Consider the following 25,862-nt stretch of genomic DNA (forward strand, 5'->3'; position numbering starts at 1 on the left):
GCAGTTCAGAGAACTAGATAACTTGTATTAGAACATCTGTGGACAATGTTATTCCCATCCAGAAAAAGAAAATCAAAGCAAAACACACACACACACACACACACACACACACAAATAACCCTTCAGAATTTGATAAACATTTTATAAAAATTATGTATTTGTTTCCCTTAATCCTAATTCTTCATACCAAAAACAACTAATCTGTAAACATATTTATCAAAATATGTATGTATAATAAATACTAACCTCAGTGTTTGCTGTTGGGGGAGGGTGATGGAACAGGAGGATGGAAGGAAATTTTGTAAATTAAAATTATACATGTACATGTGGATGAAGAGAGAGAGAGAGAGAGAGAGAGAGAGAGAGAGAGAGAAGATAAAGAAAGAAGAAAAGTGAATTCTCTCTTTCTCTGAATATTATACTCTGATTCCTTACCTTTTCTTTTCCTTGACTAATTTTTATTGTATAAGATATTTGTATTCTCTCCTCAAAAATCTGTGGTGTAATTACTGGGGTTAACGGAACTATTACTACTCCTATGTCTGGTGAATGCTATTGTTTCTCTGTTGCATTAGTCATTTTAGGTTTCCAGGCACCATTACTAGAGTCAATATGTTCCATCCCTTACTCCTTTTTTTTTAAGATTTCATATGACCAGAAATGGCTATAGAAAGAATGTAACTTCTTTTTCATCTAATCTTTTCTTCTCTGATTCCTAGAAGCATGTACCCATGCTGGTATTTCAAAGGGATTTATTTATGACAAGTATCATAGAGAAATATGAAAAGAGTTAAAAATAGTATCATTGACAAATTACCAAAATAATTAAATATTAAGTATTAAACTTACAAAAACTACAAACTAGTGGTATGATGAAGAGAGTGAACTCTGAGGATCTAGTTATTAATTTGGTTTTTTTCTATTTATCAGGTAATCCACAACAAATACTGGAACTCTTTGGGTTTGGGATTTTTTACCTATAAAATGAATAAACTGAGATAGACAACTGCCAACTCTTAATGGATGATTTTATTATCACTCCTGTTTAATTCCCTATGCTAAATCCTGTTCTTAGTTCATATTAATGATCTGTTATTAAATAATTTTTTATTTAAATTATCATTGCTATTAGTTCAGTTTGACTTTCTTTGTGTGCGTTCTCAACTTTTTTCCAAATATTTGTTTAAGTCATCCTACATGCTTTGATACCCCAATTCACTTTTGGAAGAATATTTTTTCCATGTTGACCCCCTTCATGCTTTTGTCTTATTGCCATATGGATGTCATCTATGGTACTGTATTCTCTAGTCTCTAAAAAGTTTTTTTTTTCAATGTACCTTTTCCATCCTTTGAAAAGTCAAGTGAAGCAGTGGGATTTTTCTTAGCTGTCTTGTTCCATGGAGAAGAATTTGCCCCTTCTGAATGTAAAGAGAATTGTCTAAAATTACACAAATCTAAAAATCTGGAGGCATTTTGAACTCTGTATCAGATGGGTAGGGATAACCTTTTTTGATTGAATACTCAACTGTAGTTGGGAAAGACTGTCTCATTAAAATGGTCAGCCTGAGATAATCTCTCTCTTCATAACTCAAAATCTGTCCTGCATGTTCTTTCCTGCTTCCTCCAGAGAGTGAAGATTAGATTCCACCATTAGTAAAAGTGCCATGATTTGAATAAGTGAAAAAAGAAAGCCTTCATTCCCCTGTTTTCCTATCTCTGAAAAATGGAACTAGAGCTGGTTATTTACATTCTTCTCAGTTTCAGGTGCTGGATGATCTTCCATCAGAACCCAGAGTTCAAATCATTGTGCCCTTGAAGAGTGTTAAGTCAATGAGTTAGGAAGTTAAGTTTGTATTTTTATGTTGATCTCTTTTGAAGTACATATTTCTTTGTAAAAAGCTAAACAGATTCTTAGAGGTTAAATGAAGCTGTGGTGGAGGGGACCCACTCCTACACTTGAGAGAATGGCATTAGTGGGAACTGGAGTCATTTTCACTGAGTACAGATCTCATATAACTGGTCTTCAGATAGTGCAGACCAGGGTGACAGTGTGACACACAGATGTCTATTCAAGTTTTAAATTCTTTGGTCTTTCACAGGAATGAAATTAATTCATCCTGTTATCTGAGTCTAGGTTCCCATGGTGCTTATAGAATGATCCTGCTCTCAGATTATACTCCTCTGCCATACTGAACATGAACCTCTGTTTTGCAAAGTCAGACAAAAAAATTCACCATTTTTTAAAGTAAGACTATATTGCATACATTTCCTAATTCTCAGTTCCTGATTCTAACTTCCAAAGAGATGGATTTCACAGCCTACATATTTTTCCAATAATAATTAAGAAAATATAGTAGCATATGACCACTGTGACATGTGTACATTATGATCTTCTTGCAATTATATAGTGTCATAGCATCAAGAGGAATATTAAAAGAAGATAACTTTTCTTATAGTTGTTCTGAAGCAGGAACAGATGGCTGCATCTGGATTGACATCAGAACTGATAGGAAACACTGACAAGAATGATTCAGAGTCAGTCATTTGTGTCTTTTAGAGGTGTGAAGTGATGAAAAGAGGACAATTCAGCAATCAAAATGCTGATTTTTCTTGACAGAACTTGCTAACACAGAGAATGAATTGATGATGCTCATCTTAGTCTTTTCTTTTCTTTTTTTTTTAAATATAGGATTAGAAACTAAGTTGCTTTTCTTCAATAAAGGGCACAAAGACAGCACATTTGAATATTAGTCCAAACACAATGGAACTCTTGATTTGGCACTAGAAAGTTGTCTCCTGAATTATAATAACAAAGTTTTAATGCTAATGTGTTTTTAGTGAGGCTGATGACAGCACAGCACGCCCTCACTCAAATCCAATTCAATTGCTTGTCATGGCATCACCTCCTTGATGTCATGGTCCTCTTCAAGAATGAAGGACAAATGAAAACAATAACAATTTATCTTTTGCTATTGAAGTCCCCAGTCTCTGTAACCAAACTTGTCTAATACATCTTTTGAATCTCAAATAATTAGAACAAACTAGACCTTTTCTCTGGGGAAGACTTCTTCACTACATCAGAAGTTTCTTCATTTCCTATTTCAATTTCTTAAAAACCACCTTATGTATTATAGTTAGGTGAGATTTAAAATGAACCTCTGTCCAATTCTCATTCTCATATAGAAGATTAAGTCCATTTAAAATTTTGAAAGTTAGTGGCAAAGAATAGAGGATTGTAAGAAGTAGTAATTGTGCATATAAGAATCTTTCCAATTTGTAAATGTATATCATTTAGGATCATAATATTATAACTAGGCATGATTTTAGAAGTCTTCTACTGGCATTCCCATTCTAAAATTGATGAAACTATGATCTTGTGAGATTAAATGTCCTATCCAAGATGAAAAAAATAAGCATCAGATATTTCATTTGAACCAATGCTTTGGACTCCAGAGAGTTCCTTCTATATTTCTGTAAAGATTTTTAGGCAAAGTTGGAGAGTGTAAATTCCCATTCTACATTCTCATTTTTTCAGCTGCATTTTCTTTTTAAACCTCACACTTCAAATCATAGGCTCAAAAAGTATCCTTGAAAATGTTTCTATTTCCCACCATCTTCTAGGAAGGTTCACATTCAAGGCATTCCCATTAATGAAAATTTCATTGGCTTTCCATAATTCCAAAGAAGCTAATTACTAATACCCTATACTAGTAAATTCTTATTTCTAAGCTCCATCTTATGCCCTTCAGCCCACTTCTTGTTTGAAGAGAAGTAGAAAAACAGATGGTTGGTTGGTGGATATCTTGTTTGGCCAAAATCTAGTTGTGAAAGAGTTTTTATTTATATCTATTGTCTTTTCTATCCAAAGATTCTCTTGACAGGAATCAGTGTCTGACATTAGAAGTGTGATTGAAAGAACCAAATGAAGTTATATTCACAATGTGAAGATACTGGAAATATTGACAACCATGTTTCTTTAATTCATTTTATCTGTAGTCTCACTGTAAGATAAGTCATGGCTTTCTCAGTTAGGATCATAAGATTTTGATCCTTCACTTGAATGCAGAGGAGGAAGAAGAGGAAACTGGCATATAGAATTCAAGTGGTTTACTTAAAATCACACATATATTGACAGAGATTGGGACTAACAATTGATTTCCAATTCCAATGTTCTTTGTGCTCAAACCGCCTCCTTCTACATACTTGATTTTCATCGTTTCTTTATTCTATGTTTTCTACATCCCTTCGCTAATGCTTCAGGTGAAGTTTTAACTTGATCTTAATCACTGAATGGATTGTTCTTCAGACAAATTGAGTTTGGGGAAGACCTTAGTTTTAAAAGGTCCAAATTTCCCATTTTAACTGATTCATCTACAGTTATCATGAACTATGTCTTGCCACTAGAACTCAGATGTCTCTGGAGGAGAAAGTGAGACTGCACAACCCTCCCTCACTTAAATCTAATGCATTCCCAAGTCATGGCATTAGTTTCTGATGCCATAATACACTTTGAGAAGGAAGGAGAAGCAATAATAGTACTTCAACTGCAATGCAGTATTTTCTTTATAATTTCTTTTTAAAAAATATTTAGTAAACCTAAACTTCTGAAGGTTTAACAAAATAAGTTTTCGAAACTTCTGGGGGGGGCAGCTAGGTGGCACAGTGGATAAAGCACTGGCCCTGGAGTCAGGAGTACCTGGGTTCAAGTCTGGTCTCAGACACTTAATAATTACCTAGCCGTGTAGCCTTGGGCAAGCCACTTAACCCCATTTGCCTTGCAAAAAAAAAAAAAGAAACTTCTAGGGAAAAAGAAAAGCAAGTTAAGTAAGAAAAGAGCTAATATTACAGGTGAACATTTGAAAAGTTTAGAAAGGGCACAGGAAGGTAGCTCAAGCACTTTGGGTAAAGTCAAGCAAAATATAGCTCTCATCTCAGTGATAAAAGAAACTCCCTGCATGTCTCTCTCTTTGAAAGCTAGGACATTCTTTGCAGCTTAAAATCTTTGAGAGCTTTCTAGAGTCTCAGTTCTCAAATATTTTGATCTCTAGATCCTTTTGGTCTCTTGAAAAATATGGAAGATTCTCCTAGGGTTTTTGTCCTTGAATGTATATGTGTAAAATATATATTATTTTAGTAAGACATTTTGTTGTACTGTTGGACATGCAATTGGCACAGTAGATAGAGTGCCTGATCTGGAATAAGAAAGACTCATCTTCCTGATTCTAAAGTTGGTCTTAGTCACTTATTAGTTCTGTTATGCTGGACAAGACACTTAATCCTCTTTGCTTTAATTTTCTTATCTATAAAATAAGCTAGAAAAGGAAATGGTAAACTACTGCAGTATCTTTGCCAAGAAAATCCCTAATAGAGTTAAAAAAAAACAGACAAAACTGAAATTACTGAGCTAGTACTTTGACAGTTTGTTGTTGTTATAGTGTTGCTTTTTCCTAAGAGAATGGAGTGGTTTGCCATTTTTTTTACTCTAGGCTTAGCACTCTTTCTCTTGTGCTACCAAGATGGCCTAAGACACTATTACTAGAAACATTATTCTAATTTTGAAAATCCCTAAAAGTTTCTTAGGTACTGGAGTATTCCAGTAGTAATATTCCAGTAATTCTCAGACAAGAGTTGAGTACCACTAATTCAGAGCTTTGAGACATCAAGTGACTTGTCCAGGATAAGCTAACCAGGACAAATCAAATACAAGACTTGAACACATTTCTTACTTATTGCAAATCCAGCTCTCTATCAGGAATATTGAACTGCTTTTCATGAAATACTTGAAAAATAGGTATCATTAACCTAATATTTTAAAAGTAAATTGGACTTAGTGCCCCCTCAATCATTTTTATATCACATTAATTACCAAATGAATCATTAAATGGGATTCAATTTTTGGAACATCAAGGATCATTGTGACAATAGTCAAGAATGAAGAGTTAATTTTTAATAAAATTCATGACTTCTTCATTATCAAACTCATAACAACTTTGCCCTGACAAAATTCATAGTGCTCCCTTCAACTCTGCCTAAAATGTCAAGTAGAAAGACCGTTTCCCCCTACACAATGTTATTATTAGCAATGAGAAATGTTTCGTCCTCAATGCAAAATGCTAGGATCTTTGACCTGATCAAAGGACAGGTTTATATGACTATGAAGCCCAGTAACATAATAAAGTTTTGTCTTCTATGTGAAATAATGCAGGATTCATGACTGATGCTTTGGAATTTTTTTCTTACTATATGATGGCAAATTGTCTTCACATGGTTGTTTAAAGTTGACAAAGTGTTGAATAACATGTTACAATATGCCCAGAGCATTTGAAATACAAGAAAAATAAACATAAAGTCCATACTCTCAAGGAATGCCTTTCATTGGTAGGGGGAAAAAACATTTAGTCATAATACTAACACAAACAAACACACATACACACACACACACACACAATAAAAATAAATTGATATCGAAGGGAAAGACATTTGCAACTGGGAGAGTTGAGGAAATGTCATATATATATATATATATATATATATATATATATATATATATATATATATATAAGGTGGCATTAGGGGGCACCTTCTCTTCATCAGAAGACAACAAAGGTAAGGGGACAGGTTACAGAATACCAAGTGCTAGGAATAGAAAGTAACCTTCCTTGTTTGAAAAGTAAAGTAACTGAAGACTGATTTATAATAAATAGGAAAGGTTTCCTGGAGGTAGATTGTGAGCCTTAAATGATAAACAAAGGAGTTTTTCATTTTTGATTCAAGCAAGAATCACTGGAATTTCTTGAGAAAGGGAGCAACAAAGTTAGATCTAAGTTTTGAAATGTCAATTTGACAGTTAGATAGAAGGCTGATTCAAATGGAGAGAATCCAGAAGAGGAGAAAAATTTGCAATAGGCAATGAAATAAGGAATGAAAAATTGAACTAGATTGGAAGTCATCTAAGTGGATAATAAGGCATAGATAATGATACTTATATGTAGTTTGGGGAATCAGGCTGTAAATCTCAGTAAATAAAATGGAGGTGGTAACTTCAATAATAATAGAGCACTTAGAAACATTCCTACAACTATGCTATAATGTACCATTAAAATTTGTTGTTGTTGTCATTTATCATCTGTTTTCAAAGAGGATCAGTGATATCATGGCATGACATGTTGACTCATGAATGAATTGTAAGTGAGGCAAAGTTGCACAAAATCATCAGCCTCATTCTCTTTTCTATAATGCCATGGAAAAATAGGAATCAAGATGACTGGCAATATCCTAAGTTAAAGTGGTTGTCTTGGTGACTTCAATGCCTGATAGATTGTTCTTAATTTCACACACACACACATACACACACACACACATACATACACTCACAAAGCTATGTGTACATGTATATATATATATATATATATATATGTATATATGTGTGTGTGTGCATATGTGTGTATGGGTTTGCAGTATTATTATGTAAAATGTTTGGAAGATACCTCCTTAACTTATCAATGACTTTGAGATCTCTTTTAGATACACTTAATTTGGTTTAGCCCATCCACTGAGATGGTTTATAGGAGTGTGGGAACTGAACATGCTAAAACTTCTTGAAGTCACAGATCAGAGATGATTGCTAAGTAGACAAAAACAGTGGATGAGTAGCCCTGAGAAAGATAGGACAAGCTCTCACATTAGAGATGCTAGTCCTCCTTGAATACCAATATTTTATAGAAGTGGTGAATGGTCATGATCCTATTTTAGTAAGTACTTGGTGTTTGAATCCAGCTCTAATTCTAAAAACTTGCTGAATACTGTGCATATATGTAGAGGGCCAGCCTCAGGGAGTTATAGTCACATAAACTTGGTGATCATCTTCATCAAAGATATGCATGGATTATTGCTCATTGTATGGATCTGTTGGCTCACCAGTGAACCTCAACCGGATAATCTGTGGCTCCGAGGTGATTGTTAAAGGTTTCTTTGATAGAGAAGTATGCATATTTCTAAGAACAGATATTGTAAATTTGCCCAGGAAATTGTAAAACTCGGTCTCCTTTAACTCATCATTCCTGAGATAAGTTTTTGCTATAAAAAGTCTGAGTTTCCAAAAATAAAGTTGGTAGATTTTTCACTTTCCAAACCTTTTGTGTTTGGATATGTTTGTCTACCTGACCTGACTTCTGGAAATTTGTGTCCAGACCCACACCAGAGCTATTGCAGGCGATAGCTGATGCCTGACCAGGGACCGATGGACAGAAGTATTGATGAATGGACAGATGGACTGATGGACAGTCGGACCTGCAGGGGAATCATTCTTGAAAGGAAAGATAAAGTCTGGACATCTGTGGGTCAAAAGGGTGCTCATAAAGGGACAGCAGGCAATTAAGGTAAATAATTTTTCATCAGGTCTAAAACAGAGAGCATTAAAATGGGACGGGACAGTCTAAGGATACAGGACATTATTCGAAAGGTCTAAAGCAGATAGTTTAAAAAAGAGGCTTGTTAATGACAACAAAACAATTGGAATAATTTATTGAATGTTTACAAAAATGTTGTCCTTGGTTTTCAGAAGGAATATTAAGTATTGAAAAATGGGAAACTGTGGGGAAACCAATGAGTGAACATTTTAAACAGGAAGGTCAGGAGGTATTTCCTATAGCAGTCTTTTCATTGGGGAATATTTTAAAAATCTGCCTGATTACACCTGGAGATGTTCCTTTGGCTCAGAGTATATTAAAAGTTGATATAGATGTTGAAGCTATTCAGCAGGAAGATAAGAGTAAAAAAGAGTGGTGGCTTTTACCTCCACTGCTACCTCCAGACCCGTTCCTGCCTCCAGATGGAAGGAGGGTGTGGAGGCCAAGGCTGAAGGGAGGAGAATCTTCTTGCTAGCTCCCACTTTAGGAATTTGTATGAAGGTCTCCAGGATGATGGGCCCCATCCCTTCAGGTTGCTGCAGCAGCTACTGCTCCTGGGCTTCTGGAAGTGGTGACTCCCTAGCCAGCTTTACCTCCTCCTAACTCTAATAACCCACCTTCTACTTTTTTAGGGTCTAAAGAAGAAAATGTTACCAAAGATAAGGGTCATATGAATAATGTTGAAATAGCCACTTGAAAAGCAATAGATAAAGGAGAGAAGATTCCATGGGACATGAAAGTCATTGTTCTCTTTTCTCGTACTTGAGATACCTGATCCAAAGATTCCAGGGATTGTTTTGAGAGAATACTATAATTTAGATCTTAAAACATTTAGAGAATTAAAATCAGCAACAAGCATGTGTGGAAACACCAGTTCATATGTTTTGAATAAAATAGAAATATTAGGTAGACAAATATTAGCCCCGGAAGATTGGACCACAACAGCAAAAACTACTCTTATGCCAGGAGATTACTTAATATGGAAAACTGATTTTTTGAGAAATTGTATTAGTCAGGCTAAAAGAAATGAAGCAGCAGGGTTAAGGATAACATTTGAATTGGTCTCTAGCACTGGCACATGGGCAGGAATAAGTAATCAAATTGTATATAGTTTACAGGCACACAAACAGGTATGGCTAAAATTGCCTGAAGAAGAAGGAGGCAATGGGTGTGAGAGATCAGACAGCTTGCTTGCTCATGGCTCACTTATCTAGATCTTGAAGTTAACTGAGAGAGGAATTAAGAAAAAAAGCACCAGGAGAGAGAGAGAGAGAGAGAGAGAGAGAGAGAGAGAGAGAGAATTGTTTCATGAAGATTTGATAAAATCAAATAAAATGTTAAAAATACTACTTAATTTCAAAAAAGACAAGAAAATCAGATTCATTTTAAAACATGTAATTTGATTATTATAAAAAATAATGGGGTGATTGAGGATTTATAATTATACTCCCCTCCCAGAAAAGATTTAGGGCTGTTGAAGTTATTTGGTTTACCTTAAGCTGATAGGGGACAGGGGTGTTCCAATTAGACTGAGGGATTTTTGAGTGACTGCCTTCTCAAAAGCTATAGTTATTTATTGTTAAAATCAAGAAGTGTTAGATATCAAAATCTTTGAATGGAAAAATATATTGTGAAAAATGGAAGATTCTCTGCATTTTTCCTCTGGTTTCTTGGAAGATTTGTCACTTTTGGTGGTGTTATTTTATTGTTTTTTGTCTTTGTGTAATGTTAAAATGGACCCCCTAGTGAGAGAACAGTTGGGTTTTCCCCAGATTTTGGGGGCCTCTCTGGTTCTAAATGCTCTGACTCTGTTTTTGTGTCTATAGATGTGTTTGCCTTAAAATACAGGCAAAGAGAAGCTCTCAGCTGTCTCTCAGGCCTGATGTTCTCTGTGTTCTGATTGGCCAATCTTCTTTACATTCTTTCTTTTCAAAATTACATCTTTTTTTTCCCAAAAAACTCATGATTGGCACCCAAAAAGGAGGTTTTCCTGAGAATCATATTGTTTTTGGAGAAGGGGTTCCTATTATTTTCTCTTATTTTCTAGTGTCTCTTTTCTGGTCTGATAGACTAATAGAATTTGGCAAATTATACTTATAAGGGACCTAGGATAAATTGAAATTGTCCCTAAAATTATTTTTTGGACTGGTCTTAATTAGCATGATAATATATAATATATATTATATATATTAAATAAAAATTTTGGGGAGGTGAACAAGGAATGATAAATAGTAAAGGTAAATAATTAGTGCATACTAACTTGATATTTCAAAATGTGAGGAATCTCCAATTCCCAGGACATCATCTTGTCAGTGAGGATAGAAAGTTCTTTTAAGTTAGAGCATTTAGAAGTTAGAGTAGCACTGATACAGAGAAGAAGGATTTGCAGACTTATATTTTGGAAAAGAAAATAATTTAAGTTAATTTTGAATATGAGTTTGGAATTTATAAGATTATTAAGAGAACTTTAAAGAAAAATCTTGTAATCACAAAAAGGGATTTTAGAAACATCTGGTCTCAAGAAATTTTATGTATTACAGAGTTTTAGGGAGTAAATTAAACATTAAAGTACATTAAATTGAAATATGCTATGTGTATTTAGTAAACTTTGTATAAGAACAGATTCAGACAATATTTTGAAACTTTAATATTGTGTCACAGTAACAAACAATGGATGAACTGAAGTATCATCTATCACCTTTGTAAAGATTTGTTATAAGAAAATCTGACAATACCTTGCTAACAAGGTTATATTTCTCGTAGTCTTTTGGCTCAGAGATTGTGGAAAGCTATTCTCTTCCACCTATTGTTTCTTAAAGGGAATATTTAATATCTGTTATTTAAGAAGAAATTATATATGTATCCTATAACCCTGGCATTGGTAAAAGTTTTACACTGGAGTTTTTTGAAAATATATATATATATATATGTATATATTATACATATATATATAATATATATTATATATATAACTACATTGGATTATTTGAAATACATATATATACACAGAAAACTAAATTCATAGAATCTTATTTTCTTTTTGAAAATAGGAGCATATTTGAACAAGAGGAAAATAAAGTTATAAAATAAAGATGTGAGAGAAATTTATTTGTAGCAGATATTTAGTTATAAGGTTAACTTTAAGAGAATGAAATGCCAGCATGGAAATATGTTTCATGTAGGTTAAGAATTTATTGTTTAATTTTAAAAAAGCAAAAATGGTAACTTTAGAAGGTTGTATAAGAAATTGGGAAGTTATAGCTTAAATGCAATTATTTCCAATAATACTGAACAAATGTGAGAGTCTTTGAAAAATGATTGGGAAATTGAAAATTATGTAACCTATAGTTAGGAAATTTAGTAATGAGCAAGATGTTGAAAAGTTATATGATCTAGTTTTATCAATATAAGCTTTTTTACTGTAATGATGTCAAAGCCTGGAGTTAATGAATTACTGCTCTGTAGAAGTAATAAGGGAAAATATCTGAAGTTATGACACTCTAGGTTTCCTGAAATTTTAAAACTGTGATGGACCTTATTCTAGAACTGTAGGTCCAAGCATAAATTCAATTTAAAAAAATTTTTAATCAAAATGAATAAATTATATACCCAATTAATGGTATTAATAGAATAGCCACAAGCTCTTAACATTTTTACAGATAGTAAGTATAATTATCATATGTTCAGATACATAGAAACAGCTTTTATTAAACATAGCACTAATGAAGAATTATATCAACTCTTTAAAGATTTAGAAGAAGTTATAAGAGATAGATAATAGATATAATCTTTTTTACTGAATACATACATCCCACACTGGATTGTCTGGGCCAATATATGCAGGCTATCATACGACTGATCAATTAATCTTTCCACTTCTTATAAGCTTAGTAGAAGAGCAAGCTAGGCAATGTCACAAAACATTTCACTAGAATGCCTCTTTATTAAGGAAAGTATTTAAAATCACTATAGAGCAAGCAAGGAATATAGTAATAACCTGTCAGCTATGAATTCCATATTTATCTATCCCTCCAAATTACTCTAAGAATCCCAGAAACCAAGTTCCTAATGAATTGTGGCAGATGGATGTGACTCTTATACATCTTTTGGAAAAATGAAATTCATTCATGTTAGTGTAGATACATTTGATTCATGTGCAATGGTAACAGCACAAAGTTCAGAGGCTACATAAGGTGTGATTGATCATTTATTCCATTGTTTTGCTATTGTAGGGATACCAAAATCCACAAAAACAGATAATGGCCCAGGATATACTTCTATGGCATTTAAAGAATTCTGCCTATATTATAATATAAAACATATTACAGGTATTACAGGTATTTCCTATAACCCCACTGGTCTAGATTTAGTAGAAAGAAAACATAAAGATCTTAAGAGATTTCTGGAAGTGAGAAAGAAGGGGGGATATATAGGAACAAAGGCGAAACAAGGAAGGAGAGTAAATCTTGCCTTATATACCATTAGTTTTTTAACATTGAATGATAAACAATTAACACCTGTAGAATGATTTTTTAAGTATATGCAACATGAAGAGAAAGGCATGGTTATGTAGAAGGATCCTAAGGCATCAACAATGAAAATGACTGGATCCGCTATTAACCTGGGGTCGAGGATATGCTTCTGTTTTGTCTACAGATGGAGAAATTGTCTGGGTGCCAGAAAGAAATATAAGACCATGCAGACCAGATGAATCTAGTAATATAGAAAGTGAATAACTTACACTTAAGAAATTGAAAATGAAAAGATGAGAGGAGAACACATCATGGACTTATGGGACAATTTATAATGCTTACATTACTCATGACCAATTTGGGAATTGTTAAAGGAGTTGAATATTGAACTTATGTTCAAAACCCTCAATGTGTCACTGTTCTACAGTGAGAGAAAGTATGGATGAAACTGTATTAATTGGGGAAGATGCAGATTATTTGAGATATAACAAAGTTCCTACTGGAGATATCAAAAAAGAGAAGCTGAGAAGAAAATTTAGACATAATTTTTCTGGTTTAAATACTGTGATACCTATATGTTTTTGTAAAACATATATTGTTGAACCATGTGTTAAATTAATAAAACTATTCATTCAGTTCATCCAAATATTTATAACATGGGAACGTTTAGGACCTTAGAAATATCAGGAATTCCATTTTTAGAAAGTATTAAAGGAAGAAAGATATTTCCTACAGAATCTCCTTGTTTAAATTTACATGCTTGGGATTTCGAAAATGAATGTTTTCCATCCTGGGTTGTCTGTCATTCCCTAAATAGAAGAATTTATGATCATTCTAGTTTGCTACAAGTATAGAATTTTCCTGATAGAGTTGTTCCATGGGAGTATTCCCAGCTAAATTAAATCAATTATATACCCAGAAATAGGGTTAGCTAATTCAGAGATATGAAAGGCTATGGCAGTTATAGATAAGGTATATACAATGGAATAAGATGTTGGGCAAAATATCTTATGCAGAAAAGTAATTGTCTGTGACTGCATGCATATGATCAGATATTGCCTTCATGATAGGATCTTTCAAAGATGTCAATATTATCAGAGAGGAAAAGGGGGGATATAATGTTAACTGTTACAATTGCACTATTTGAGCACATATAAATAAGGAAAAGTGGAGGATGATGATGATGTTGTTTTCAAGATAAGATGACCAAAATTTGCTATAATACCCACCAAGGTAGAAGGCTGGTATATGACTCCTGCTGATGAGTTCTTAGAAAAAACATTAAAGAGAATTAGGCAGAAGAGATGTGTTAGTTGTTTTGTGTTTGGGATATTAAGTATTGTGGCAGCCATTATAGCAGCTACTTCGGAATAAAGAAAAAATTGGAAGTCAAATATATTCAAGAATTATCTGAAAATGTTACTAGAGCATTGAAGGCTCAGGAAAGAATTAATGAAGATCTTTATCATTTGATTACTATATTACAAACCTCTGTAATAAATATAGGTGATCATGGGGATGCAATTGAAATGAAATTACAGTTGCAATATGATTATAGATATTCTACTATTTGTGTTACTTTGCTATATAATACCTCACTTATTTCATGGGATAATAAAACAGGTTATTTGAATGCAATATGGTATAATGATTCATTAACTATAGATATGAATCTATTGCATAAAATTGCTAATGTTATTGCATTGGCTCTTAGAATGGAAATGGATTCAATCATTGATAATTTGTTTAACTTTGTTAATAGGTTTTATACTTTTCATTTTATGAACATATTAGTGAGCATGCTTCCTGGTATCTTTGCATTATTGTTGATATTGTGTATTATTCCCATTTGTATCAACCACCTTCTGTCACTTGGACAATACATAGATGTTCTAACACACCCCTAAAGCTTCAGCATGCCTAAGAAGGGGGAATCCTTGGTGATCTTCATCAAAGATGTGCAAGGATTATTGCTCATTGTATGGATCTGTTGGCTCACCAGTCAACCCTGACATAGGATAATCTGTGGCTCTGGAGGTGGTTGTAAAATGTTTCTTTGATAAAGAAGTATGCATATTTCTAAGAAAAAAATATTGCAAATTTAACCAGGAAATTGTAAAACTGAGTCTCCTTTAACCAGTGATTCCTGAGATAAGTTTTTGCTATAAAAAGTCTGAGTTTCCAATAATAAATTTGGTAGATTTTCACTTCCCAAACTTTTGTGTTTGGATATGTTTGTCTACCCAACCTGACTCTCAGAAATTTGTGTCCAGACCCACACCAGAGCTATTGAGGGTGATATATACATATATATATACACACACATATATACACATATGTGTCTATACACATATGTATACATATAAATATGCATCCATTTGTCCATATGTGTGTGTTCATGTAAATGTGTATAGAGCTAGAGAGATATATCTCAATTATTTTCTATTTATCCATATATTATTCATCCATCTATCTTTCTATCTATTTATCTATCTATCTATCTATCTATCTATCTATCTATCTATTGCTAGATGGTTTAGTGGATAGAGTGTTGGACCTGGAGTCAGGAGGATTTTCCTTCAGAACTGGTCTCAGATAGCTTACTGTGTTTCCTAGACAAATAATTTACCATCTATTTGCCTTACTCCACTAGAGAAGGAAATGACATACTACATCATAATCTTTACCAAGAAATCCTCATGGATAGTGTGGCCACTATGAAGAGTCAGACATGGCTGAATGACTAACAGTATCTTTCTGTCTATTTAACTCTATCCATCTATCTCTTTATCTTTCTACCTCTCTATCTGAAATAAAAGAATAGTACAGATTTTATTTGACATTTATTGCACTATCATTTGAGGGCATTGAAAAAAACATCCTCACCTCAGACAAACTTATTGGATGTGGATGATGTAAAGGGAGTTTTGTTGTAAAGGGAGTTTGCTGTAAAGGGAGTATGAGGAAAAGGCAATGGGTAGCAAAGACTATTTCAAATCCACCAACACAAACTGAGTCATGAATATTAATGAAAATGAACTGATGATATCTGGAAAGGATAGCAAGAATACCTGAGTTATTCTTATCAGAATTAAGCAAAAGCAAAAGCAAAAGATGAAATAAATTAGAAATGAAGGCAATAACGATAGCAACTTGCTAATTAGTTAGCAGAATGAAGCATCAGAAGAACAGCTTTAAGAGGAACGGAATGAGGGAGCTGAGAATTGATGTTGAAGTGAATTTCTTTTACAAAGAATATATAGAATGTATCATTAGCATGGAAAGAGTAGGAGGTAGTGAGAATATGATAGCCATTAGAAAATGAATACTTGGAATTGGAAGTATTTTATGAAAGTCGGTTGAGGCCCTGCGGCTGCTGCAGTCCCCGCAGTGGAGAATATTGCCCAGGAATGACTTCCTTCTCAGCCTCTCAACTCACCCTATTTGAAGCCTTGGATGAACCTGTGGGACTCTTCCTATCTCTTTGGTTTGGCTTTAAGAGACTGGAAGGATGGACAAAGATCCTCAGGGACTGCTAGATTCATCTCTGATGGCATCTGGCATTGCCAGCTGCTCAGAAGATGAGGAGTCATTGGCCGGGCAGAAGCGAAGCTCTTCCCAGGCCTTGGGCACTATTCCTAAATGGAGAAGTTCTTCCAGGTTCTACAAAAGGAAGAAATTTGATGATGAGTTGGTGGAGAGCAGCTTGGCAAAATCATCCACTCGGGCCAAGGGTGCCACAGGAGTCAAACCAGGACGTTGCTCAGGGAGTGAGCCTTCTTCCAGTGAAAAGAAGAAGATATCCAAGGCATTGAGCACACCAGTACTCCCCAGCCCAGCCCCTGCCCCTGGCCTCACTAAGCACATGAAGAAAAGCAAGCAGCCACTACAGGTGACCAAGGACCTGGGCCGCTGGAAGCCAGCATTCTGTGCTACAGACCAATGACCTGACATCAGTCCATCTGGGTGTGAAGTTTAGCTGCCACTTTGCCCTTCGGGGGGGTCTAGGAGCGCTGCTACACCCTCCTATATGATCCTGTCATCTCCAAGTTGGCCTGTCAGGCAATGAGGCAGCTCCACCCAGAAGCCATCGCAGCCATACAGAGTAAGGCTTTGTTCAGCAAAGCTGAGGAGCAGCTTCTGAGCAAGGTGGGATCGGCCAACCAGCCCTCCCTGGAGACCTTCCAAGACCTTTTGCACAGACACCCTGATGCCTTCTACTTGTTCCACACAGCCAAGGCCTTGCAGAGCCATTGGCAGCTTATGAAGCAGTACTATCTCCTGGAGGATCAGACAGTGTAACCGTTGCCAAAAGGGGACCAAGTGCTGAATTTCTCAGATGCTGAGGATCTGATTGATGACAGCAAACTCAAAGATATGCGGGATGAAGTGCTGGAGCATGAGCTAACAGTAGCTGACAGATGGCAGAAGTGGGAGATTCGGCAGCTGGAGCAGGAACTGCACAAGTGGCAGGTGTTACTGGACAGCATCACAGGGATGAGTTCACCAGACTTTGATAACCAGACCCTGGCTGTGCTGCATAGACGTATGGTGCGATACCTGATGCGTTCCAGGGAGATTACCCTAGGCAGAGATACCAAGGACAACCAGATTGATGTAGATCTGTTCCTGGAGGGTCCAGCCTGGAAGATCTCCTGAAAGCAAGGTGTCATCAAATTGAAGAATAATGGTGACTTTTTCATTGCCAATGAGGGTAGACAGCCAATCTACATAGATGGTCGACCTGTCCTTTGTGGCTCCAAATGGCACCTCAGCAACAATTCGGTGGTGGAGATAGCCAGCCTGCACTTTGTCTTCCTCATTAACCAGGACCTCATTACCCTCATTCGGGCTCAGGCTGCCAAGATAATTCCACAGTGAGAAGACGGGAGTGGCCAATCCTGTCTCTCTTTTTCCACAACAGCCTTGCAAGTAAAACTTGCACTGGGAAAGCAAACTCTGCAGAGATTTCTTCTATCCCCCAGAGTCTGGTGGGAGGGTATCTCCTAAAGAGTTGATTGAATCCTGAGGGAGGGAGGGAGGAGTCCATTTAGAAAGAAATCCTGACTCCCACCCTAAGAAATACTAAAAGGAGAGAGTGTATCCTTACTAGGGTCAGGACCCAGTATCCTGTCGTCAGCAAAGCCAGTTCCAGATACTACCCAAGAGGCACTGCCCTAACAAACTTTTCCCCTTTTGTAAATAAAGCACCAAGCTCCAATTTAAAAAAAAAAGAAAATGAATACTTGGAGAGATACAATGAGGTTCAGTGATAAAAATAGATTAAATTGTACAAGCCCACTAATTTGGGTAATTTTAGCCTTCAAACGGTTGACCTATCAGGTTGCAATTTGGAACAAGACTGGCAGTATTCTAGGTCCATTGACTGATTGTGAAGTCTAGGAAAGTGAAGTATAGCAAGGAAAGAAAATGGTTTAACACAAACTCTCCCTCTTTCAAACTTGAAGCAAGGTCTTAATACAAAGTTAAGTCCTAAAGTAGGACTAGCCTATAATTTAAGAAAGGGAGCCAAGATGATTGATCTTAGCTAAGAAGTTTCTGGAAGCAGTGCTTTTACAAGGTGTGCTCTGGGGAAAGGAAGGAGTTTATATATTTCATAATCTAAAGATTACCCTTTAAATAGATGGTTGTAGGGAGACAGGGGATGATTTCTTTTGATTAAGAAGGAGATTTAGGGTTTTGATCTTAAGAAATATAGTTAAAACTAACATAATAGGAAACTGAACGTTCAAATAAATAGTGGGGAACTATGGCTGCTGGCTACCGCCAGAGGATTTGGGTAGCTTAGTAGCACATATAGTTTCTACAAAATTTTGTTAGATTTCAATTTTAGTTGAGTATTGGAGAGAGGCAGGTTGTGGATTTTTTTTGAACAAACATTAGATTATAATGATAATTCTAATATTCATTTTTTAAGGAGATTGCATTTTATTATCTAATCTATTTCCTCAGTTTTTAAAAATGAGATACTGAAAATGGATACAGGATTTAGAAATAAAAAAACAATATTATAAACAAACTAGAAGATCAAGGAGTAGTTTACCTGTCAGATCTATGAAAAAGGAAGTAGTTTATGACTAAAAGAGATGGAGAACATCACTAAAAACAAACTAGTTAATTTTGATTACATTAAATTAAAAAGCTTTTGAACAGACAAAACCACTGTAACCAAGATCAAAAGAAATGTAGTAAATTGGGAAACAATTTTTGCAACTAGTATTTCTGACAAAGGACTCATTTCTAAAATATACAGAGAGCTGAGTCAAATTTTCAAAAAAATGCCATTCCCCAAAGGACAAATGATCAAAGGATATGCAAAGGCAATTTATAGCTGAGGAAATCAAAACAATGTACAGTCATATGAAAAAATGCTCCACATCATTACTTATTAGAGAAATGCAAATTAAAGCATCTCTGAGATAGCACCTCATAACCTCTCAGAATGGCCAATATGACCAGAAAGGACAACGATTAACGTTGGAAGGGATGTGGGAAATCTGAGACACTAATACATTGTTGGTGGAGCTGTGAACTCATCCAACCTTTCTGGAGAGCAATTTGGAATTATGCCCATAGGGCAAAAAAAATGTGCATACCCTTTGATCCTGAAATACCACTATTGGGTCTATACCCTGAAGAGATTATGAAAAAGGGTAACAACATCACTTGCACAAAAATATTTATAGTAAACCTATTTGTGGTTGCAAAGAATTAGAAATTAAGTGAATGCCCTTCAATGGAGAATGACTTAACAAACTGTGATATATGTATATCATGGAACACTATTGTTCTATTAGAACCCGGGAGGGATGGGAGTTCAGGGAAGCCTGGAAGGATTTGCATGAACTGATGCTGAGTGAGATGAGCAGAAGCAGAAAAACACTGTACACCCTAACAGCAACATGGGGGCAATGATTAACCTTGATAGACTTGCTCATTCCATCAGTGCAACAGGCAGAGACAATTTTTGGCTATCTGTAATGAAAAATACTATCTGTATCCAGAGAAAGAATTGTGGAGTTTGAACAAAGACCAAAGAATATTGTCTTCAAATTAGAAAAAATACCCTTTATCTTATTATGTAATTTTTCTGTCTTCCTTAAGGATATGATTTCTCTCTCATCACATTCAACTGAGATCAGTCTATAAAATGGAAACAATGTAAAGTCTAACAGAATGCCTTCTGTGGGGGATGGAGGGAGTAAAATAAGAATGGGGAAAAATTGTAAAACTCAAAATAAATAAATTTAAAAACAATAAGATATTGACAAGAGATGGTGATTAAAAGTCATGTCTGGCTTTAATTCTTCTGCCTCCACTTTAAAAAAAAAAAGAATGAAGGAAAAGTGAAAATGAAAACCAATGCACAAAAGCCACTAGTTAGGACTAATTCTTTATAACTAAATTGAAGTGGATTCATTTGGATTGGAGAATTTAGGTTATACTAAAAATCTCCTATAGAATTGGCATAAAGGGGTGGCTAGGAGGTGTCGTGGATAAAGCACGGGCCTTGGAGTCAAGAATACCTGGGTTCAAATCTGGTCTCAGACACTTAATAATTACTTAGCTCTGTGGCCTTGGGCAAGCCATTTAACCCCATTTGCCTTGCAAAAACCTAAAAAAAACCACCAGAATTTGCATAAAGCAGACCAAACTAAGCAGTTTTGAATTATTTATTTAGTTAAGAGGTGACTGAATCTGTCATATATATATGGAACAAGATAGAGTAACAGTGGAAATTGTTCAAAGGTATAGTTTGCTTCAATATCATCTGAACTGACAATACTTGCCTCAATAGCTTAAGGTGGCATAATAGCAAGATTAGGTTCTGGGAAAAATCATTTATAATTTTATAACAATATTTATAATGTTTATATCTAAGAAGAAAAAGCAAAAGGAACATATTTAAAGAAAAAACACTTCATTGTTTAACATTTAAATTTTGAAATTCAACATTGGATCTATTTTTTTCAGATAGTGATCACTCAAGGTCTATTTCCTGACTGTTTCCTAAAGCTTTGACCTACTCTTTTTTCTGACCCAGGTTCTTTCTCCAATTCTGCCAATCCTTCACAACCAGGGACCCACAAAATTCATACTAAGCCTAGTACAGACACAGGATTATCTTTAGCCCTATTATATTTCAGATCTCTTAAATTCTAGCCACAGACTCAGACTCATTACAAGTTTGTACCACCACACACAGAAATCCTGTATGATTATAAAAGTGAAAAACTTTTGTAATAATTTCAGATATTTCCCCAGAAGAAATATTTCATAGGAAAAGCCAAAAAAGATAGAGGATCAGGGAAATAACATTCTCTTTCTAGCCTTTAATGATAGGTATATGTGTGTAAGTATGTACTTATATCCAATTTGGATATTGCCTATATCTATCTGTGTACATATATTCATATATACACACAGAGACATAATCAAATATATAATGATACATATGTATTTATATTATAATACATTATATATATACACATCCATGCTCATATATTCACATATCTATCTATATCAGTATATATTCATATATGTCTATGTATATGCATATAAGTATGCATATATGTATGCAATATCTACATTGTATTAATTAGCTCATTAATTATGCTTTAAAACTACCTGAAGCTGAAAGTATGCACTCAGTTTTCCATAAAGATATAGCGAGAAAATTCTTACCCTGTAACTGCAAGGCAATATGTTGACTTTTTTAAAAGTCATTAAATACTAAGTGGTTGGGAAAAGCTATGTTTGAGTCACACATTTATAAGTTTCTAAGACTTAAAGAACAAGAAAGAGTCATGTTTTCTTTCTCACAAAAGAGGAAATTACAGAGGATACAGTATATCAAATGGGGTTATTGTGTAGACTAGTCACAGACTCCTTGGGCAAACCTCTATCAGATTCATTTTTTTGTTGTGCAGTTTTTTTTCTGAATCAATGTCAGGTAGGAAATGACTTTGTGAGAAGGGCTCAAGTGTGATATGAATTAATTTACTTTTTTTGTTCCTAGGTACCATTAATGCATTTTTAAAGTCTTTCTCTCTATGTTGTACTTTAGGTGAAAGTCTAGGGATTCTTATTTGTTTGTGTGTGTGTGTGTGTGTGTGGTCATATGTAGGTTGGGAAGTTGTTAACAAGAAAACACAATCATTAAAGGAAGGTGATAAGATAGAAAATGATTTCAATAGTCTAAATATGAGATGATCAATTCCTTCACCAGGGTGATGAAAGTAATAGTGAAAGAGGAAAAAAAAGGGAGCACATATGTGAGATGATTTGAAGGTAGAATCAAAATCATATATATATATATATATATATATATATATATATATATATATGACTGATCAGACCATCTTTTATATAGACAGGATGAATGAGGAAATAGTGACTATTGGTATGTATATGATATAAGATAAGGGGGGAAAGAATAGTAAGTAGTTCCTGGAAATTAACTTCATTATTTTCAGTGAAATATGGGACATGATTCTCAACTAAATGGATTAGGGATAAGTGGGAGCCAAGAAAGGTTTAAAGATGGAGTAAAACTTTTGGGAAAACCTCCAGGATGAGTGGGATAGTGAATTGATTAGATAAATGTGAAAAGATTGTCTTGCTGAGCTTATGTAACAAAAATTTACATGAACCAGATCAACATGGCTGCATTTTTTTTTATTTTTAATTCAGTTTGGTAGACAAATATCAGTGATAGGATAAAAGGACAATGGAATGGAGAAAAGAAGGTGGTGTAGAATTGAATAGGCTCAAATGAGTGGTTAAATGGTAAAATGTAGCCATTACAAAAGTGATGGTGTAAGAACCAAGTGATTGAAGAATTGAGCAAAACCCTCACTATGAACACACATAGTAAGGCAAAAAATTGACCACACATCTGTGGTCATTTTGAACTTGTTGTCTATCACCTCTGGGAGAAGAGGGATGTCTTCATTTTATGATTAGATAAATTCTAAAGGTGACTTTTCATTGAATTCATCATTCTTGCATTCACTGCAAGTTTAGATGCTATTGATCCTCTTATTCCAGATAGCTCTTCTGTCTATTTTGGGAATATTATGTGTATGTGTGTATGATATTGCTTACTCTAGAATCCATCTCTTTCTTCCTGCTTTTCTTCAGTCTCCTTTATTGTCATATCCACTGCTTTGTGGGTCCATTTTTCATTCCCTCTATATAATTTCCCTTGACTGCATTAGCTTCATTGATTAAAACTGCCATAACTATTCAGATACACATGTCTGATCTCTCTCTTTTGAGATACACAGTGATTAGTTAGCACAGTTCCTTGACCCACACCAAATAACTAAGAAATACTTGTTGACTTGCAACCTGATATTACTACTTTTCTTCTAGACTGCTAATTGTTGTTGCTTAAGAATATTAAACTTCTCGGTCCAAAATGTAACTTATTGCATGTTTCCTCAAGTTATCATCTTCTTACTTTCCTAATATTACCATCCAGAATATCACCATGATTCCAGTCTTCAGGTGCTGCAGCATTAGTTTCTTCCTAGATCCACTCCTTACATTGAGCCCATATATTCAATTTTGGGTCAAATTTTATCATTTCACTTTTACAAATCTTTTTTCCTACTCACACAGGTCCTCAGTAACATTTGCTTAAATTATTGTAATATTTCTTTCCTTGATCTCTTGCTTCCCCAGTACCACTCATTTAGATTTTAATTAATTCTTGCCTGGATTATTTTAATAATCTTTTAATCTTCCTCCCTTAAGTACCTTTCCACTCTATTCTTCATTTAGAAGCCAAAGTGAGTTTTCTAAAATACAAATCTGATCATAACATTTCTCTTCTCAATAAATTACTTTGTATTCTTATTAAGACCAGGATGAAATATAAAATCTACTATAGAGTCCTGCTACTCTTTCCTTTTTGTTGATCTTCTAATATAACTCTCCATTTTGTTTTTGCATGCTTCTGTCCTAGCTGTTGCTCATTCCAGGAATATGACCTCTCTTCAAACCTGAACCTTAAATACCCTTGCTTCTTTTTATCTTTCATAGAATAATTTCCTAATCCTTTTATCCCTTCACACACATAGATTCTTCCCTCCTTCCCTCTATGATTACTTTATCTTACATTGCATTTATTTTGTAGGTGCACAAATTACAATTTGCATGCTACCTTCCTTTAAATTGTGATTTTTTTTGACAACAGGAGCTTTTCATTTTTTCACCTGTATCTATCCATGTGGACTTCTCCTCATACCTCCAGGAAATTTGATATTAGAGACCTTATCCTCCTTAGGGATCCCACCAGCTTTGATATTCATATTTCATCAATTCCTTTGCCTGGAGGGCAAAATAAAGAACCCCCCCAAATTTCATTTAAGGAATATTCTAAGGCCAGACATTGCTTTATTTCCTACTCAACTATATCTCTTGTCTTTTCCATCTTGTCCTAGAACCATCTACCTTCTTCTCCTAACCTATTCACCATTCTTTCAGTTTCCTTTTAAGGTTTTATCTTTCTCTAATAGATTGAGAGCTTTTTGAGAGAAAGAATCTTCTTTCTTTTTCATATTTGTATCCTCAGCACTTATTTCAGTGTTTGGAACATTGAAGGGCTTTAATAAATGTTTAATGAATGACTGACTTTTTAAAAAAAATTCTAATATATAGCAAAAAATCTAGCATTCAGTATATGCATAATGAATCATTGTAAGAGCAGCTAGGTGATACAGTGGATAGACTATCAGCCCTAAAGTCAGAAAGATCTGAGTTCAAATTGGGCCTCTGAACCTTATTAACTGTGAAATCTTGAGCAAGTCGATTAAGTCTGACTGACTTACATCCAGGGTCAACTACAGTTGTCTTCATTCCTATCTGGCCATTGAACCCAGATGGCTCTGGAGAAAAAAGTGAAACTGTTGATTTAGTACTGTACTATTCCCTCCCCTCACTCAAATCCAATTCACATTCATATTATGGCATCATCTTTTCTATCTTATGGAGAATTAAGAAAAGCCAAACACTTTATTGACGTATTAATTTAATTTGTCTTCTTCAAGTACCTATTCTTTCATCACTTGAACACCCCTTGCCTCCTAGAGTCAAAAAATGTGTTGATTCCTCTAGATGCATTTTATGCTCAAATACTTCTTCTATTTATTTACTTTCTTGCATTTTGCTTAAATGGAAGTTTTGAGATAGATGGACCCATCAGGCTATTATTTAGTTGATTGATTCTTTAATTAAGATTATTAATAACAGCTCCAAGAAGATATTTTCTTCCTTGACTTAATAACTAGATTCAGAAAAACTTTTGTAATTATTATTTTTCTTGTATTACAAATATCCTTATCTTGTCATCATGCTCTTATCATTACCCTATGCACTACTTTGTAGGTCAATTTTTCTCTAGTCTCTGCCATTTTAATGACTTTTAAACCTGGTTTCTAGTAACTCATTTTATTTTCTTCCTTTGATTTTAAATGATTTTCTATTATCAAAGAATCAGTCAAAATATAATTAACCATAGAAGAACAAAAGACATAAAGATTTTTACCATTCATTTTGTTATGCGATAACTGGCTATGGAAGGAAGTTTGTCTGACAATGTAATATGTTAGTACTTCTAATTATTAAATACAGTATATACTGTATAAATACTCTGTATGGAGATTCAGAATTTGTAGACAAAGAATTATTCAATAAAATTGTAAGACTGTATGAATCCCAGTTTGGAACACCTTTGAATTTTGCAAAGGAATTATCACTTGGTTTCTGCAATGATTCAGAAAAGTATTCAGGAAGTTGTAATAATCTCATGAAGTCAGCTTTTTGTAAACATTTGATTATCCATTTTAATGGATTAAAGAAAATGTCAATGAGCATCATATTCCAGTTCTAGTACTGACACTGTCATTTATCTATAATTGAATTTCTGAAGAGAATATGGAATCTTCAATCAAGA

General features: G+C 34.5%; 1 pseudogene; it reads left to right on the forward strand.

Moving 5' to 3' along the window:
• Positions 1-16,288: 16,288 nt before the first annotated feature.
• LOC141491857 (microspherule protein 1 pseudogene) lies at positions 16,289-17,761 on the forward strand (annotated as a pseudogene).
• Positions 17,762-25,862: the final 8,101 nt, after the last annotated feature.

Source organism: Macrotis lagotis, chromosome 6 (assembly GCF_037893015.1).
Source record: "Macrotis lagotis isolate mMagLag1 chromosome 6, bilby.v1.9.chrom.fasta, whole genome shotgun sequence".
NCBI lineage: Eukaryota > Metazoa > Chordata > Mammalia > Peramelemorphia > Peramelidae > Macrotis > Macrotis lagotis.